General features: G+C 32.4%; 1 protein-coding gene across 2 annotated transcripts in view; it reads right to left on the reverse strand.

The window, feature by feature from the left end:
- The window catches only part of LOC105423680 (UNC93-like protein), a 49,930-nt gene extending 43,569 nt beyond the window's left edge, over positions 1-6,361 (reverse strand). Inside the window, exon 1 of one of the 2 annotated variants that reach the window (XM_089075818.1) lies at positions 5,838-6,360. The gene's annotated coding sequence lies outside the window, so the exon portion shown is untranslated. Of the gene's footprint in view, positions 1-5,837 lie in introns of both variants that reach the window. The other variant, XM_089075819.1, reaches the window with a different exon arrangement.
- Positions 6,362-19,136: the final 12,775 nt, after the last annotated feature.

Below are 19,136 nucleotides of genomic sequence, written 5' to 3' on the forward strand. Positions count from 1 at the left end.
GTAAATTTGTACGACTCAGTCATTGAGTATCTTTCTCTTGTCACGCCAGGGTCAGAGATGACACCGATCCGTTTGGTATACAGAGAGAGGCGACATGAAAGGTCCTTGCAAAAAGAAAATGCGCTACAGAGTTACGCGTCGCTTGTTCGGCATGCATGAAAAGCATGCGCCGTTTGTGCATGCAATGAACGTGGCATGCACATTTTGGATTCTTCGCCGAGGTTAATATTCGTCAATATTAATTATGATATGCATTTCTTTTTCATGCGTCTATTTAAATCAAAAGAACTTTTATATTTCTCATGTTCCGATGAATGTCACTTATTTCGTGAGAATTTAAGAAACGTACATCTCATAAGATAATTAATGATCTTCTTTTTAACAATTTTATATATGCGAAAAATCTCAGAATTATTATTTAATTGCAGACTTAGATGAGAAAGTATAAAAAAATAAGTAAAACAAGTATAAAACAGATATAAAAAAATTGAAAGCTTATTTTATAAATAATTTTTACAAAAATAGTTAAATGAAAATTTTGATAATTATTCATTTCCACCTAATTGAAAGTATTTTCAATTAAAATTGTATATTTGTTACTATTTTTGCTACAGTCTATTTAATTTATAATATGCACTAAGAATTTTAGAGATGATTCATTGCAATTTATAGTTATTTTGAAAAATTCATATTATATTATTATTTTAACTAAAATTTAATAGCACAGTAACACAAAATTTCGTATATGTTCGCGATTACGTGTCGATATTCGTTTGTGTATCACGTCTGGTCGCGGAAGAATTACGCATTATTTATATACATGCAAGTATCAGCTGTGTGCATACGTTGACGTGAGTGTATATGCACCATTGGTCGGCGTCAGCACATTGTTCTACCTGTTAAATTAGGCTAATGTTGATTACAAACGACGCTGCATTGGATTTAACTTTCTCGACAGCATTCATACGACATTCCTCGGCAGTTTCAATATACAAAGGAGTATAAAAGGTAACACCGTTCGCGATCAGGCTGATATTCGATTAACCTGATAAAAATATTTCACGTCGCTTTTACATCGCACAAAATCGTCGTATCATTATGAAAAGTATGACTAAATGTGATGTGAATTGTAGAATAATACGCGAGAAATATAATAGTGGCTCTGAACGATTTTCAACCATGCGGATCGCAATTATATTCGTATCATGCTAATGTCCGACGTGTCTCCGAATATATGATATAGAACACGCACAGAGCACACGCGATAGATCCCACTCGTTTCCTACAAAATTAATTTTCATACTCGTATTTTCATCCTGGGGTAATTTAATTCCACCATATCTGCACGTGCAATCGCAAATTAAATATAGTAATCGTATTTATATGCATCGTGTCCTAACGTATAACGAGAGATTAGATCGGGTACGCTTTTTCAATGCTTCTTTGGATTAAAATGGGTGAAACTGATCCGCCGAGAATAGAGCAAGGTCGTCCTACAATAACCTCTAATAAAAAAAAAAAGAAGAACCTCTAATGAGAGCGAAACCCAGCATGAGTAATCGCCCGGGACTCCTGTCACAAGAAACGATTATGCCCGATTCCATCAACGTAGATTTATTTTAATCTCGGTTTAACTTGCTCTTCATCTTCTTCCAATTCTTAGAACTAGAAAAAGATAAATTTTTTTCTAATTCTTAGAACTTAGAAAAAGATGAGGAGTAAGTTGAGCCGAGATTAAAGTTAATTTAAAGTTGGTGGAATCGGGCATTAAGAACCGCAGATTAATTGGTAGTACAAGATTTTATACGAACACGCGCCGCACGTTCGATAATCCTATCGATGTATCGCTATCGACGATATGCTCGTACGCTTCGCCCACTCCTAGACTTTATTGCACCTGCATCTATTCGCTCATACTGAGACCGAGACGCGCGAGACAAACGCACGCACGTGGCCGGACACTATATTCGCCATTGGTTTAGAAAGTCCGCGAAACGATCAGCTTGTGAATGTTACAACCGTTTCACAACCGAATCACCGGGTAAGATATGCCTGTATCAATGCGTGCTCTTCACGTAGGAGAACATAATAGATCACATACGGGCCACGATGCAAAAATTCTTGGACCTATTGTATACCGGTATTGGTGCGACCGATTTTACACTGGATCGTGCCTGGAGGAAAGTGACTATCGTTATTAGTACTTTTGCTGAGAAATGTGTAAAACTAACTGTAAATGTAATAACCGTTACGCGAGATTTGTGTGTCGCCTACTATTTGCTAAAGCGCGTGTGTTTAAAATATCAAGTCTTGCTTATCGTCGTGTTTTATTAATAAATGGTAATTAATATTATTTCATCTCTATAAATCGTATAATACTCTTACATACATATAACCGAATTTTTTTCTACAAACTTAAAAATTTTATAAACTTTAATTTCTAATTAACTTGCATATGCAATTTAGCATAGTATGACATATTGAAATCTGACTAGGGAATAATTTTATATTTTACATGACACAGACGTTTTAATTTAATTAAAAAGTAATTTTTAATGAAGAATATGTCATTGTTCACATAGAAAGAATTAATAATAAACAAATGTCTATCACATTTATTACTACACTTGTGCAACAAAATAATCAAAAGAGCTTTGATAATAAAGTGCCTCAGACGTGACAAATCGACATGATGATCTACCATAAAATAAATCGCGATGTCCTCAAATGTCCATTGTTGCACATGTTACTTAATAAAAGTGATTAATGCTGCCATAGATTGCTGGATTTAAATCCGCGCAAAGTGCAATGTCGTTATGCATTTTTTAACATCATTTTTATCTAGAACATTCATATAATAACCTATTAAACCTCTCTGCAATTGTAAATTGATGTCAGCTAATTGTAAAATAAGTGGCATTATTTCTGAACTCCAAGTGCAAGAAATAAATTTCAATATCCGGTTCAATAATACATATTCAATTTTGTATTCCGGTAGATTATCTTGCATGGCATGTCCAGTAAGCCGAAAAAATATAATCTTATCTTTATTCCTTAACTACGATGTCTTTAAGCACACACGGCGCAATTTTATGTTGCACTTGATAGTTGTAAATGTTTTAACGATTCCGCCAACTTCTTCGCACCTTTTGAACGTATCACCGTTAAAAATTTCGTTACACGCTCTTGGCAATACTCACAGTATAAAGATTAAATCGAAAAAAATGATTAAAAAAGAAAAACTAATTCAAACTATATCCGACATCGCCAAGAGGAAGATAACTTGTTATTCAGCATTCAGCACGTCTAAGCGCGTTAAAGTTTTCTACATTTCGAGTGATTATAAGGAAGCGATCAAAAACAGGAAGACCAACATACGCGAGTGTGATTATACACGTACTATGACTCCTAAATTCTGACATTGTAAAAGATCGCCGAGTATTACGCGATCATTAGATGCTCTCGTAACTCCATTCTGCCTCATTACATTACCGCGCATCATAACGCAGATCATATAATTTCCTCTACGGTTTCTGAAATATTTCTTATTATTCTTATCGCGGGTTTAATTAGTCATTACCCGGTCGCCTCATCGTTCGATATTACGCAGACCTAGCCTCGTGCGATATTAATATCGTGATATTAATAGAAGAAAATTATATAAAATGCATTAATGCAATTGATTTTTTTATTAATATTAATGCACGAGCGAGTGCTATAAACCATTTTTAAGATCAATGTAAAATAATTATATTATCTACCGGAATTGTTCCGTATGAAAAAGATGCAATATTGCAACTTATTAATTTCCAAGTTGAATATCTAATATTTTCTCTTGAGGAGATTGCAAGTTAAATGATAATAATAATAAAATAGATATTTCTTTCACTTTTATAATGTAAATTTTTTAATTTTTATATATTGAGTTTCTGAATTTTTGTATGCTAATCCTATCAAAAAAACTTTCGCTACGAAAAACATTGTATCGCGAGAGAAGTTACAAAAAAATTTCAGTATATCCAGAATAATAATAATCTTTGTTGAAATTTCCGTTCAATATGTCACACAATAGCGTAATCATACATTTCTTTGGAAAAGATTGGGAACTTTTCTTCCTGTTGCCTTTGCATGAAATATTGATGAAATCGTCGACGAATCAAAGTTCAAGCCAGTATGCAAAGTGAAATTAGTTAGGTAATAACACTTTCCGTAATTCATCTTCACGATAGAATTTCTAGTGTAATTTTAGAATCAAAAACGTAATTGATATAATCGATACTTAATACAATCGACAATTTTAAATACACAAAATATAACAACGAAATATACGCTCAGACAAATTAACAAGTATTTCGTTGGGTTTCTTATAAAAATGTGACGTATCAAACAAATGTTGATCTAGCACATATCGAATATGCAACCCGGTTGATCATCTACAAATCACGTGCAACTCTCTACAGATACTAAAGTGAAAGCATTTACGAACATCTATGAATATATATATATTGCAACGCGAAAATCACTAGTTATCTTCTTTTGCATCAGACTTTATTAACTCAAAATTCAATAACTGATTTTGAAAAAAATTCAACGATTGAAGAATTTAAATCTTCTTTCCTTTTTCTCGAATTTTCAGAGAGATTTTTCTGCAGCATATTATTTTCTTTTTTAAAAAAATATATTTTTATATCTTCACCTTAATTGCAAAAATAATATTTGATGTTTATATCATAATTATTATATCTTGGATACAATAATGTAAACGTTCGCAATGCAATAATTCTCTTATGAGATTTAATATAACCGTCGTCTACATAAGATTAAATATATCTAAATTATGCTATGCAATATAAATATCGAGATACTATACTGTCGTAAAATGAAGAAGGTTTATCTATTCGTTATCGAGTTTGTTTACGCTAAAACAATCGCGCAAAATAAGCAGTTGTATTACGTTTCCTTAGAGTATCGAGTGTGTGCTATATCTTGGAGCAATCGTAGCTCCACATCACTGGAACGAAGCGCGTCTAGTATCGCGACTGTTGTAGCGATCAGACGTGCATATAAACCGTTCAAGATATAAAACTGTCGAATGCCTTACTGCAGACCGGCCAGACTATTTTAATGTACAGAAAATGTTCCTCAGAAAATATTATTTTCACATTTAAAAGATGTAAAATGTGAAATAAATAATCGTACGAAGTGACATGTGTTAATTTATACATCCATTTTTTACATGCTACTCACGAATAAAATATCACGAAAAAATTGTTTATCAATCGGAGATTAAATCAATCATACGACTGCGTTTTCATTCTACTTCTTTCTTTTATATTGCCGCTATAATGCTATTTATTGCTTTTATATTTCATTGACAAGCCAAAAAGACTGCATCTCATCAAGTGATACGTAAGTAAAGTATTCATGTCAAAAGTATTTATATGTCAAACCTCACAAATATTCGTAATTTTCCAGTACAGTTCAGATATATGTAATAACAAGACCATCACGTTCTTCGTCGCATCTTTCCAGCACGAAACGTTTCGATAACCTGATTTTACACATTCATGCCATAAATGTCTAATATCGAATATGTGTTCGAATATCTGTACGTATTCTCGTTCCCCATCATGTATTTCGACCCCCCCCCCACTTTGTCATCTTTACTTTCTAAACGCGAGGCAGAATTATCTCTGGTCTGGTTAAAAGCAATCACCGACAGCGATCACGTGCGTGATGCCCGATGATGCATGCGAAGAGTTCACCGCAAACTGGCGAAAAAAAAACCACCCCCTTTGTGAACAACCTCACGAGACCGTCACGGTCATAATACTCACGTCTTAGCAGATCGATCGTTCGAATTAGCGACGATCTCGCGTTCCCTTTCGTCTCGATGGGCAGAGAGACAGGTGGTTGGTTCTCGCGAGGGGTTGTTCTATCGACGCAGCGGAGGGTAAAAAACCCTACGTTGACAGCCGTGGCTAGCTCCGTTCTTGCGACGTCCGGCGATTCAATTGTCCCGCCGCGAATCGACCCGATTCGAAATTCAATCGAAGGAGGCTCGGGAGGAAAAAAGGGCACTTCGACCTCGGTGGTGTGTCTGCGCGTTTGTCAAAGACAAGAGATTGCGGGTCCGCGCGTGGAGCGTGTTCGCGGGGACGACGTGGGACGAAGAATTGCCTCTGGAAATCGCGTCCGAACAGTTCGGGGGTTCGGAGACAACTGAACCTGCCTGACTGTCGGCGGACTTTGGAATCGGTGAGCGGTTCGCCGTTCGGGTTCTCGGTTCGCCGATTCTCGGCTCCGCGGATTCGTACGCGCGAGTCGCGGTCGTCGTTTTCTCTCTGTACACACGGCATACGGTGCACCTTCGTTTGCTCCTATCCTACCTCTCTTTTCTTCTCCTCCTCCTCCGCCTCCTCCTTTCCACCTCCTCAAAATCCCTCTCTCTTTCTCTTTCTCTCTCTCTCTCTCTCTTTCTTTCCTTCTTTCTTCTCGATCTTGCTGTCTTTTTGTATGTCTCTTCTGTGTCACTGGCCGTGCTGTGTCGCCGTCAGGTGAACAGATAGCCCCGCAGGGCACGCATGCACGTGCGTGTTATATTTTACGCACGCACGAGACCAAAATCGTGGCGTGCTTTAAGTCGTGATGTATTCTCCCATTGCTTCTTCCCATTTCTGCCTTTTATCAGATTTTATCAAATAATTGGTTCTCTCAAATTTTAATACAAAATTGACTGGGAAGGATTACGAAATGTAATCTATTCGGACATTTATTGAAATTTGCATAACAAAAATTATTTCCAATGTTATATAACTTCGTAATTATTGATTTTCCTCGGCAATGAAACAATCGTTTTTCTTAGCTTCGATAGTTTGAAGTAGCTTTGAAGTTATTAATATATTTAATAATAGAAAAACACTAATGTCAATTTTCAGGTACAACTGTATCATTTCAATATTCATGTACATAATGAATTAAATATGTAAATAATGCACAATTCTTTAAGATGAAACATTCAATTGATGTAACACTTAAATGCTTTATGTTTGCCTTCGGAAACATCATTACGTGAAGCATCAAGCGGAAAATAATAAGCCGTCAGATATGTGATTGGATATACGCTTGATTACATCGATCTGCTTGAATGTGAAGTTTATTGTTGTGTGAGTTTAAAAAAAGTTCCATTAATTCCAATAATTAAAAAAACAAAGGTCACACTTTCACGAACAGAAAAACGAAAGTTCTACACCGGTAAAATAACTGCGTTTCACGTGTCACTGGGTCACTATGTTTTCCAGCGATGAAGAACTTTTTCCTTGGCATGTAGATTACTTTCGACAAAGCAGTCATGACAAAAGACACCGCTCGGAGATGTCAAGGGTAAATAATTAAAATAATCAAGCCAGTTATTAAAGTGCCCAGCCAATTTTAGCAAATCACATATTATCATACATATTGCGTGACTACAAAAAATAAAATAATGATGAAAATGATAATGACATCTTAGCAATTAAAATTCGACCGAAACGATCTCGCAATAATACATTTAAAATAAATTCTAAAAAATGGAATATAAATGGGATAAAAATGCAGCGGCAATATAAAAAAAATGTTTATACAATTTTCTCGCAGTTTATATGGAACACTTGTCTAAAGTTATAAATACATCGCATTAAAATAAATAATCTTGTCATAAGAATCAAAGTAATAAATTAATCATAAATAATAAATTATTTAAAAAAATGGATAAAATAGTTAAAGTAGTGCACAAATAATATGACAATGTAACATCATGGTACGTTAGTAAAATTGAAAAGGCATACCGGTTTTCCGAAAAACGACAGGTTGCCCACAACTCCTTACAGATAACTCCTTACTGATGATATCTTAAAAAGACCAAAGTTAGCTTTCTACGCACACAACACACACTACAATTTTGTTCTTAGCTATATACCGCCCGCAAAGAGAGGCCTTTCCCGTTATCGACGTTATGTTTTGCGACACGAACGTGCCTCAGAAATTGCGTTCGCCGGTCGCGAGTTGCATCGCAGTCGCGCGAATACTTGGAGAATCCTATCTGTTTGCGACAGTATTTGAAGATTCGTTGTCAGGTGACGTCACACGAAATAACCCAAGACATCATTCAGTTGATAGGCCGTTACCCCTCTACTTTTGGATGCGCGAGAGCAGTGTATCAATTATTTCTAAGATATATTTTACTAAAAATATTTTACTATATATTTTATATAAAAATATATTTTACTAAAAATAAGATATTATCAAAAAAAGATACATTATTGTTATTGAATATATGACCAAAAAGATACCTGCATATTGCCATATGTATAAATATTTGAGAAATAAATATTTTTTTAAATAATTTTTCCAACGTTCGCAAGTATTTTAATTTTAATTTAAATTACAATAATAAAAATTAACGTGCATTTTGATAGGATGTATTCGATAGCTGCTCAGTCGCACATCATTACTCATTATTTTCTGGTAGTTTCGTAACGTTTCCCTAAGCATAGTGATCCGCTGTCAAGCATACGCGTTCATTATCTTCTGCTTGGCATACGCAGTTATTATTCAATTACGTGACTCCTATAAGAATAAGAGTTTTTTCGTTTTGTTCGAAGAACTTACATAAGAATTATATATAAGAGGTATCGATTTCATTATTTCTTCAATAAAATTTCTTTTGAAATATGACGTTATCTGTCACGTGTCAAAATGAAATACATCAGAAAGAATGAAAACTAACTCTACGCTGCATGTTTAACACGGTCGAATGTCATCGGTTTTTTCCATGAGACTCGACAATAATCGATACTGATGTACTATGCCTAAATGCAAGGTGAAAGAGTCACTTATTTCACATGCGGGGTGCGTACGCGTACACCACTTCTCCTTGATTGTTGTCTTTCTTTGTCCTTTTCTAATAGCTATTACCGTATCAAGGATCATTGGTGTTTAAATTCTAATCAACCTAATGTAACCGCGTACGCCATTCGTTATTGCGAATTATATATAGTCATTCCATATTTCCAAATTCAGGATATTGTAATATAAATTTAAAATATATAAAATAAAACAAAAAGTATTGTCTTACAATGTATAAAATAATAAAAGTGTAATTTTACATTATTTTACTTAATTTTTTATTTATATAAATTATTTATTTTTTTTCATTTTATAAAAATAAATGTAACTTTTATTTAGCTTTATTAAATTGATTAATATTAAAGAGATGCAATCAAACAGTTTTTGATATTTCTTTAAAATCAATTATTTTAATATTTACTTGGTCGATTAGTTTTAGTAAATCAAAGTCCCAATCATAAACGTAAATCATATCTTTAAAATCAGCGTAATTGAAGACTTTCACTGAACGACTTTCGTTGAAAAGGAATAAGATATTTCCTCGCGATTCTTTGTCGTGCGAACGGGGAAACAATACTTTCTCCGCGATATTTTTCAAATCGATCGCCAAGAAAACACGTGAGATTTTCGGGCTGGTACTTGCCTATCTGTGCTCACTTATCGGCTGCATTAATTTCACTACTGTTATCATCGTGTAGGTTAACACCGTGACTAGCAGCCGAAGTGTGTCGTCATGTCGTGTCATGTCAGCGTCACCGCGCAAACAAATCGTAAAAAAAATAACATTGTCGCCAAGTAATCCGCTGCTCAAACAAGCTTCTGTCTGAGAATTATTTCGAGTTTATCAGCAGTCAGTTATAAGTCAGTCCGAAGGAAGGACAAGGGCTTAATGAATAAACGAGAAGTTTTGCATGAATAACACACGTCATAATAATCACCTGCTAGCTGAATCACTGCGTTCGGCATTGTGCGATCGAGCGTACAACCAAATATGTATTTGCGGCTTGGTAATGTCGGTGACACTGTGAAATGCGATTTTTCCAATCGAATTGAATGATCCATATCAAAGATGGATTGCAAGGGCCATGCATGACGAACACTTAAATATCCTTGCGGCAAATTTTTGACAAACAAATTCGTCATTCGCGTATTGTTATGGATGCATCCGGTGCATTATTCGCAATTATTGATCAATTTAGTGCACTATACAACTAAATGAGTCAGTTTCTCTCATTCTAGCTAGCATTATAACGAAAATTTACTTTTATTATTATTTAACTATTACCGTTATTTTTTTGAATTTTTTTAAAATCAATCTCGAAGTTTGAGCTTTTCAGCTTTAAACTTAATATAAAAAAATATATAAAGCTTATTATACATAAAGCTTTTTACAATAAAAAAATTTTTCAAATTTTTTTCGCAAACTAGATATTTATTTTTCGTAATCTTTTAACTCAATAAATTCAAGAATCAAATAACAAGTATAAATTAACAATAAAAAAAAATTTTATAAATGGATGTAAGTTGAAATCGTGGTACATTTTTAATTATTATTTTTAATTATTATTTTCACCTATTTTTATAATATCAGAGAATAATATAAAATGTCATACTCTAAGAGCAATCAATGTTTCGAATTATTACAAAATAATCAGAATGTTTATCACTGATGGTATATCTTAATGATAAATCGTTTCTTATTTCGATTTCGCCGTAATCTTTTTAAAGACGGATTTGCCATTTGACGAGGTAACAAGACACTCCGTTTAGTGAGTTATCGAACAATAGCTGCGTGCCAACAATGAAAGACAACGAAAGTTATGCTCTGCGTTCTCAATATGCTGCAACCACGTACAAAAGTCGTGCAAAATGGTCGTCGCATCGTTATCGCACTCATCTGATTTGCGAATAAGCTTCACAACGGAAAAAAGCAAAATTATTTCAAGTGAAGACTTGTTTGCAGTGTATTTCAAAGCAGATGTTTTAAAAATATCTCATCTCCTGCTTCTCATATCGATTATCGACAAATAACTGTTTATTGATTAATCCTTATCAAAAGTCAAATAAAAATTAATTGATTTGTTATTGTTCGTGCTGAAATTGGAATATTATTATTTCGAAGCTAAAAATTCAGTGTTCGAAACAAGCAACTAATTTTTAAGCAAGATACAAATATGTAGTTCATAATTGAGAATTTAAAAAACGAAACAAATAAGAAGAATTAATCGAACCATATGTCAACAGCAGAAGAGAAATTATTTTCCTTTCCAGTGGGCGCTCAAACTGAAAAACGTAATCGACGATGTTTAGGGAGCAAATACCTCATGTGCGTCATTTAGGCAAAACGTCGTAATACATATGGAAATGAGGAATGTTAGACAAAAACGCGGTCGTAATTAAAACGTAAGAAAACGTAATTAAAATGCGACGCGAAATGAGCGAGCTTATTTTCTGCCGTCTATCCATCGTACGTTAATTTCCTTCTTCAAAACTCTACAAAATTCGCGACTTCGCGGCGCCTTAAAGAGTAAATATAAAAAAAAATTAAGAGATTCATGTTTGGTCCCAACGTGAGAGAGTGATCTTATCACGTGTCACCGATAAGAAAGTGCGATGTACACGAGCTAATGGTAGTTGTGGAGGTCAGGGGTCTCCTTGATGCACCTGACATCATACATTCAAGGGGATTGTAAGAATGCAATCCGTGAGTATATAGTTTCAAAGCGGAACGATGCTCCACTTTCGTATAACTGTTTTTATGTTAAGAATGTATTTACTAAATCGCATGCTATCGTATTCACGGCTACCGATTCAATCCCCTAATTAAGTGTACAAATATCATGAGCTATAAACACGGGGGTGTAAATACCTCTTTAAATTGATAATCATTCATACAGAGAAATATATTGCGTGAGTAATTAATTATCGTTATTTTAAACGATATTAGATATTAGAAAATAATATCGCACTTCTCTGTTATATCTTTTTCTTTATTATATCGCCTTTGATTATATGTTATCTGTTATATTACATTATTCTATCTTTTAATATTATAATCAAATCGGAATTGTCACAGTAACATATTAATTAGCATTATAACATTCTATTAAATAAATAAAAGAAAGAAGTTTAATTATATAATTATATAGACCATAATATTTTGTATATACTATTAAAAAATTGCTTTGTTTTTAATCGGATATAATTTTGAATATTAAAATCATTGTTTAAAAATATTTATATTTTTAGGAATCTGAAAATCTAATCTAATAGCGAAGTGTTATGTATTAATTATGTTTTATTAGTATTAATTATGTTTTAATGACAAAGTGTAATAGAATAAGTATAAGAAGTTTCATATATAAACATACTTAATAAAAACATTCAATTATTTAGCACGTACTGTGTACGCAGAGATGATTCTAAATATATTTAGAGATTGTTAAATCTGTTAACACAGTTGTTAAAATTTCCAATCAGACTTATGTATTTTCTGTAACACGAGTTATCTCTCATTCGATACGAAGTAGTTAGTTCATTCCAGTATAATCCGGTTAAGAGTCTCATTGTAATTACCGTATGTTCCGATCTCGCAAAATGTATGACGCAAAATCCGTGACTAGCGAGAATCGCTATCCCGTTATTTCGACTGATGTATGAACTTTCACGTTTACGTTTCTCGAGCGCACTTTCCGTCAAATTTCACGTTCGATCGATTGACAAAAAGCTCCGATCGACGGAAGTGCATGATGATATCAGAAATAGTAACGGTACGTAAATATCATAAAATCAAGTGCATTAAGGTAATCGATTAATATAAATTGCGCGTCAATCGATGATGACATGTAATGCAATGTTAGAAACAAAATTTTATATCTAACATTTTATATTTGCTCAAAGGATTATCTTCATATGCATGTTTCGCATATTAAAAATCGTATAAATCAATAACAAAGATATAATATTTATTAATGATATGATCGTAAATTTGATCACAAATTTAGAAATACTATTTTGACATTTGACAGAAATATTTGTAAGCAACGTGAAATGTCAACTGCTTCAACGTAATGTCCACGCCAAGTATTATTCCGATGGCACGTGCGGGCCAGACTATTACGTGTTGTACGATAACCAAGTTATCACGCCAAAAGCTAACATTGAAAAGATGCTGTAATTGTATTTGAACAGACGTAATCGAAGTGGATCGTGTATCGCCGTTGATCTTATATAGACGCCGTTCAATTAACATAGAGAATGCGTATCACAAATAAATTAGATTACATGAGTACATCATTCACAGTGCAATGTACTACGTATTTTGAAATCGTATTACCAAGAAATGGTCCAAATGAATGCCAAGATACAAAATCGGCGAATATCGTTGCTCTTGCAATTAAAAATGATATCTGACAGATATAATATAAGTTATTTAAATCTGTACGGCGAATAATGAAAAATGAAAGGAATTTTTATTTTAAAACTTCTATAGATTCATTCAAAAATGATTAAGACAATAATACAAAAGTTGATAACAATAAAACAAAAGTATAGAAAAAACATGTATAAATTTTTATAAATAATCTATTTATAAATGTAAATCTATTTATAAGTGTAATTCAAGAGCAAAAGTCGCGTTTTTTGAATATTGATATTAAAATGGCGTAAAAGACGCAATTGTCTGCAAGATCACTTTTTTACGTCAGTCTTTGATTACAAATGTTTTGATATTATCTGCAGCTGGAAAACAAGTCGGGAATTATACGATCAAATCTTTCTCAGCGGGAAGTTCCCGAGCAAATTTGCTCATCAAGAAAGCACGTTTACACAAAATCAACGAGGCAAACATTAGTGTATTCGCACTAAACTATTCGCTGTATTAGTTGTAGTTAACGCCTAATATTTTCCTCCAGTTATTCGAATTTAATTATCGACGATGCGTTAATAACCGAGAGGAATAACATTAAGCCTATCGTTTGTCACCGTTTATATGTAATGAAGGTGTAACGTGTTTCTGACGGTGAATGCTGCGGCATGTTCTTGATGCGTCATATCCTCGAGAAGTGATTTATCACGTTTTTGTATTGTTTTCTCTATACTGCTTTCCAGAGAAGCAAAATTTATTACTTCTTACGTTTTTCTCCAAACATTTCATTGGAAGAAAAAATTAAAGAACAAATACAGTTGTCACATAGCATGTTTTACTTCTGTCATTGCATCAAATGTAATTGTCACACAGAATGTTTACACTAGCGTACTATTTGTTTAACAACAGATTCATCGATTAGCACTTAAAATCGATATTTTCTCAGGAAAAATACCGAATCTTAAATAACTAGTAAATGATAATTTTTCTAACAAACCGAGATAAAAGAATAAAATCGGGATATTAAATTAATTTTAAGTAAACTTTTATAAAATGTAGCTTAATATAAAAACTTATAACACTAAGAAAATTTAAAATTTTGATTTTTAAATAAAATCTTTGTTAATAAATATTATGAATAAATAATTGCAAAATCACATGGTAAAAGCGTAACAACATATTATATACAACTTAATTACAACTTAATTAGCCAAATAATTAGGCATCTATTAAGCCATTTGTAAAGATAATTTAATAAAAATTTGAATAAATATATACTCTACGATAACGCAATTTACAGTAATATTTACTGAAAGTAAACAACTAGCATCTTAATTATGTACCTCGCGTAAGTATCATCAAATGCGGAGAAAAATTAAATTCATAAACAACGGTTTCAAAATCTGTAGTTGATGACTTCATATCGATATGTCTTGCAATTTTTAATTGTAATTAAAAAACTGGCATTATAAATGCAATTTCAAACGTTTCTTGATTATTATTTAATAGTTGCGAAAAACTAGCAATAACGATGTATATGTACGTAATTTGTTAATTTATTTTAATGGTCACGACGTGGCTAATCGACTATAGATATTAGTTCCAATAAATCGAGTATACGTGTATGGTATAATTGATAATTGTATTTGCAGCGTGCGTCAGTTATTTCCCTCTCGAGTTTCTAGAAAACCTTACGGCGTATTTCCGGTCGCGCAAATCGGGCGGAAGGATCTCTCGTGATCGCCATCGAGGATCGAAGCTCTCTAACGACAACTTCCGATACATTGCATAATTCCAATTTATATATGCGTCGACGCCACGTGAAAAAATCTATGCGGAGTAATCAGCCAATCGGCGGAACTTGTCACTTTTACTGCTCGTGATGCAACGCGTTTCGTGTTATCACTCGTCGCTTGGCCGGAAGTATTACGGTTTATACCGGATATTCATCTATGTAAATTTTCCCTGATATACTCTGTTATTACTATTGTGAACGAAGCTTTTGCCGTGAATGCAACGATCGACAAAGAACATTATACGCACGAGAATATAATAAATATTCTAGTAATATCGTAATTTTTCTCGGCAAAGTTTAGTATCGTAATAATATTGAAATCTTTACGAATCTATTTATATAATCTATCAAATAATTTTTAACCAAGCACAATCACATCATTATCGTGTTTGTAAATATAAAAAGCTTCCATATAAATATTCATATATTAAAATGAATACATACATATGGAAATTATTATTACAATAAAATAAACACACAATACTCATATATATACTCATATAACAAAATTTGAAGAATCAACTCTAAATTCACTATACTAAAGAGTTTTTATTTAGAAAAATTATATATATATGTGTGTGTGTGTGTGTGTGTGTGTGTGTGTGTGTGTGTGTGTGTGTGTGTGTGTGTATGTGGGGGGGAGGGATTTATCTATTTATACAAATCACATACCGAATGCATTCATATCGCAGTGAAACGTATTGTTTAATGCACTTATGATAAGCGTATACACGAAAGACATGCAAGCAAAAATTCGCATATATCGCTTCGTGTATTGTTACCAGCACGTATGCACGTTGCCGCGAAACCTGTCAGATTGTTATGTACGAATAGACAATGACATGTGACTCACGGAGGCGTCAATGGACATTAAATCGCGAAACGACGGTGAGCATCGTTCTCCTCGTTCCAAAAAAGCATAATATTTATCCGTCTAATTATATCCGTCTGACATTTCTTAAGATAAGAATCGGCAAGCTACAACGCTTGTTTTTGTATGACTTAAATTGTACTATATTCCAAATTTCGTCAATGAAATATTTGTAGAAGTTTGTTTGTCTCTTTTTTATATCTATGTAAAATGTCTCTTGGCTTCAAAATCTAAGATATTTACAATCCAGCCATTTACCGAAAAAACCGACTTTTGCTTTAGGCGATCAGATAATATTCCTAAGTCGTAACTTTCCGAAACAACGTCGAGACATAAATATCTTACTTCGGGTTAGATTAATATTTATATAGTGATTAATAATTTTTCTTTTTATTTTTAGCGATAACGTCGCACAAACGCCAGAGTTGATGGAAAAAAAAGAGCGAAATTGTTCGCATTATAATAGATATATCAAGAAGCTAATGTTTTCTGATGACACCCTGTTTTCCTTCGTTATACGGTTCACACTGGTTGAAAGCGGATTTTATATGGCTTGTTCAACTTGCATTTGACAATTTCGAAATCAAACGATTAAATTGTATATCAGCTTGTTTTCCTGTACTAAAAAAAAATATATCCTTCGGTGATAACTCAGTCCATCGTGTCGCAATCTAGAGAGACTGGAAGCGTAATCGCATAAATATATTTTATTTATATTAAAATATTGACGACAGGTAATATAATTGTAAATATATCTTAGCGTTTAGAATATAATTCGTGAAGCTTAGAAGTTAGAAATTGTAAAATAGAATATCAAATTAATCGATACATCGTCAATCGACCATCGACGAGCAGCGCGTGATTTGATTTTCACCTTGAGATCGCAAAAAGTGCCAAACGGAGCGCGAATCTGTATAATTTAACTACACTCACGTATATACACGATCACTCGTACGCATAATAAAGAACTACTTGGTGTATTCACCAACTGAGGTGTAATGTAACGAATTCTTCGTGGATACCTCGACCTTGGCCGATATGAGACGCCGATAATATGTCGTTGTATAATTTCGATAAGACTCAAGCAGCTTTACGAACCGATTCATCTTAAAATTGAAGTTAGTTTGTTAATTAGCTAATTGCTATGTTAGATTGATAATGAAATATTAATCTAATATATTTACATATATCTATCAATTTTCAGTCTGCACAGATACTATTATTAAAAATAATTAGAAACATCACTTTTAATATATAAGCACTCTTACAATAAAGAAAGTTCCTTTACAATAAAAATATTCTCAGCTAAAAAAAATTAAATTTTAGATTTATAATAATATTATTCAAATATAAATACTTTTCCGGTAAGATTTTCATGTACTATTGATCACGCTAGTCTTTCTATATAATTTTCTTTCTCTTATAATTCTCAGAAAATACGATTATTAAGATGAGTAACTGGAATATGTGGATGAGTTACGATCTATTTGAATAATCGTGAAATGTACTTGACCGACTATTTTATTTATGCCTTTATTCCTTCGTCCCCAATGATACGCGCTGAGTGTTTTACTTACTTTTGAGGAACGCGCGACGAATGGGACAACAATAACAAGACTCTAAATTAATATACTAGGATTTTTATGATTTTTATCGGTATTCTCAAACATCATATAATATCATGTAAAAAGGATAAATTTATGTGGACATATGTATTCACAAAAGATCTCTATATTTATTCTTTTATTAGGGTTTTTGCTATATTATAAAATATTCATCAAAACATGAAAAAGGCTTTATAAAGGAAAACTGGCTTTGAGAAAACAAATTTTGAACACTTCAATGCTTGACATTTGCATCTATTTGCATTATCTCTCTTGTGTTTACATTTAACAATTAACAAAGTAAAATTTTTTTAATTAAAATTAAAAAATAAATTAAATTAATACAAAGTCAGTTAAATAAATTTGATTTATCAAATTTAAATAAATAATAATACTCAAATTTGAAAAAAAAACAAATCTGAAAGAAAATATTTTTGTGTAATATGTTTTTGTGAAATATAATAAGGTTATATTTTAAATTAAATACAATGTTAGGATTTAATTAATTAATTGATTCTGTCTATTCTTTGCGATTATTAATGTACGCACCAACGTGAACAGATTTGTCTAGGCCAGATTTCAAATTAGCTTGGTGTAACGAAAAAAGATCGTAAATGTCCAGAAAAAATATATGACAGCCAGTAGCCGCTGTAATAAAACATAACTGAGTGCAGGACAGATTTATTTTTGGATTTATATCTTACAATATTTTTACAATTCTCCTTTATTTATATTTTTTCTTAAATTCTTTTATCACGTGTTGCATAAATTTGTTATGAAATTGTTAGATTGATTAATAGGATTATGTGATAAATTTGTTAGATTAGAATCCTGGATTAATATTTTTTAAATACCTGTATAGTATCAAGATAATACAGATAATACTCTTGCAAAATAACGAGATAATGAATGAAATTCCCAGATCTTTTCTTAGTTATGTTTGTAATGGACATATATTTAAGAACATGGGAAACTCAATTTTTAGATGGCATTGTTGTCTCTCGGCCAGCATCACTAACGTCACTTTTACGCGTATAAGAATTACGACCTATCTAGTATCGTCAACTTAGCGTCAATGCAATCAGCGGACAACTTAATATCTGATGATGTAATCTCTAATATACCTGACAGATGCAATTTACGATACTGAATAATCAGCCAACCGTCATGACAACTTAATATCGTTTCTCTTCATAATTATTATTGTCATACACAAGATTTGTCATCTAATTCATACTACAAGTGATAATGATCATTTGTGTATCACAAAGAGATATATCAAATGTATTACGGATATTTCAAATATTACCTTTAATATATAAAAAAAATCAAATATGTTTTTAACAATATTTTCAATTAAAAATACTAAATTTAGACAATATATAAAAATAAATATTTTATTCCATGTGAAATATTGTCTTAATTTTTTCTAAATTTACTCAATACATATAGTATGCTTTATAAATCATTTGTAATATTCAATGGTAATTGCGTCATCAGAAAGAATTCAGCTATCCGTCTATCAACACTAAATAATTGTTTTCAAGAATTTCATTTTATGTGCACATATAATTTTATAGAACACATAAATAAGAGTAAGAATATATAAAATAT

Source organism: Pogonomyrmex barbatus, unplaced genomic scaffold (assembly GCF_055798465.1).
Source record: "Pogonomyrmex barbatus isolate J1 unplaced genomic scaffold, ASM5579846v1 scaffold2, whole genome shotgun sequence".
Lineage (NCBI taxonomy): Eukaryota > Metazoa > Arthropoda > Insecta > Hymenoptera > Formicidae > Pogonomyrmex > Pogonomyrmex barbatus.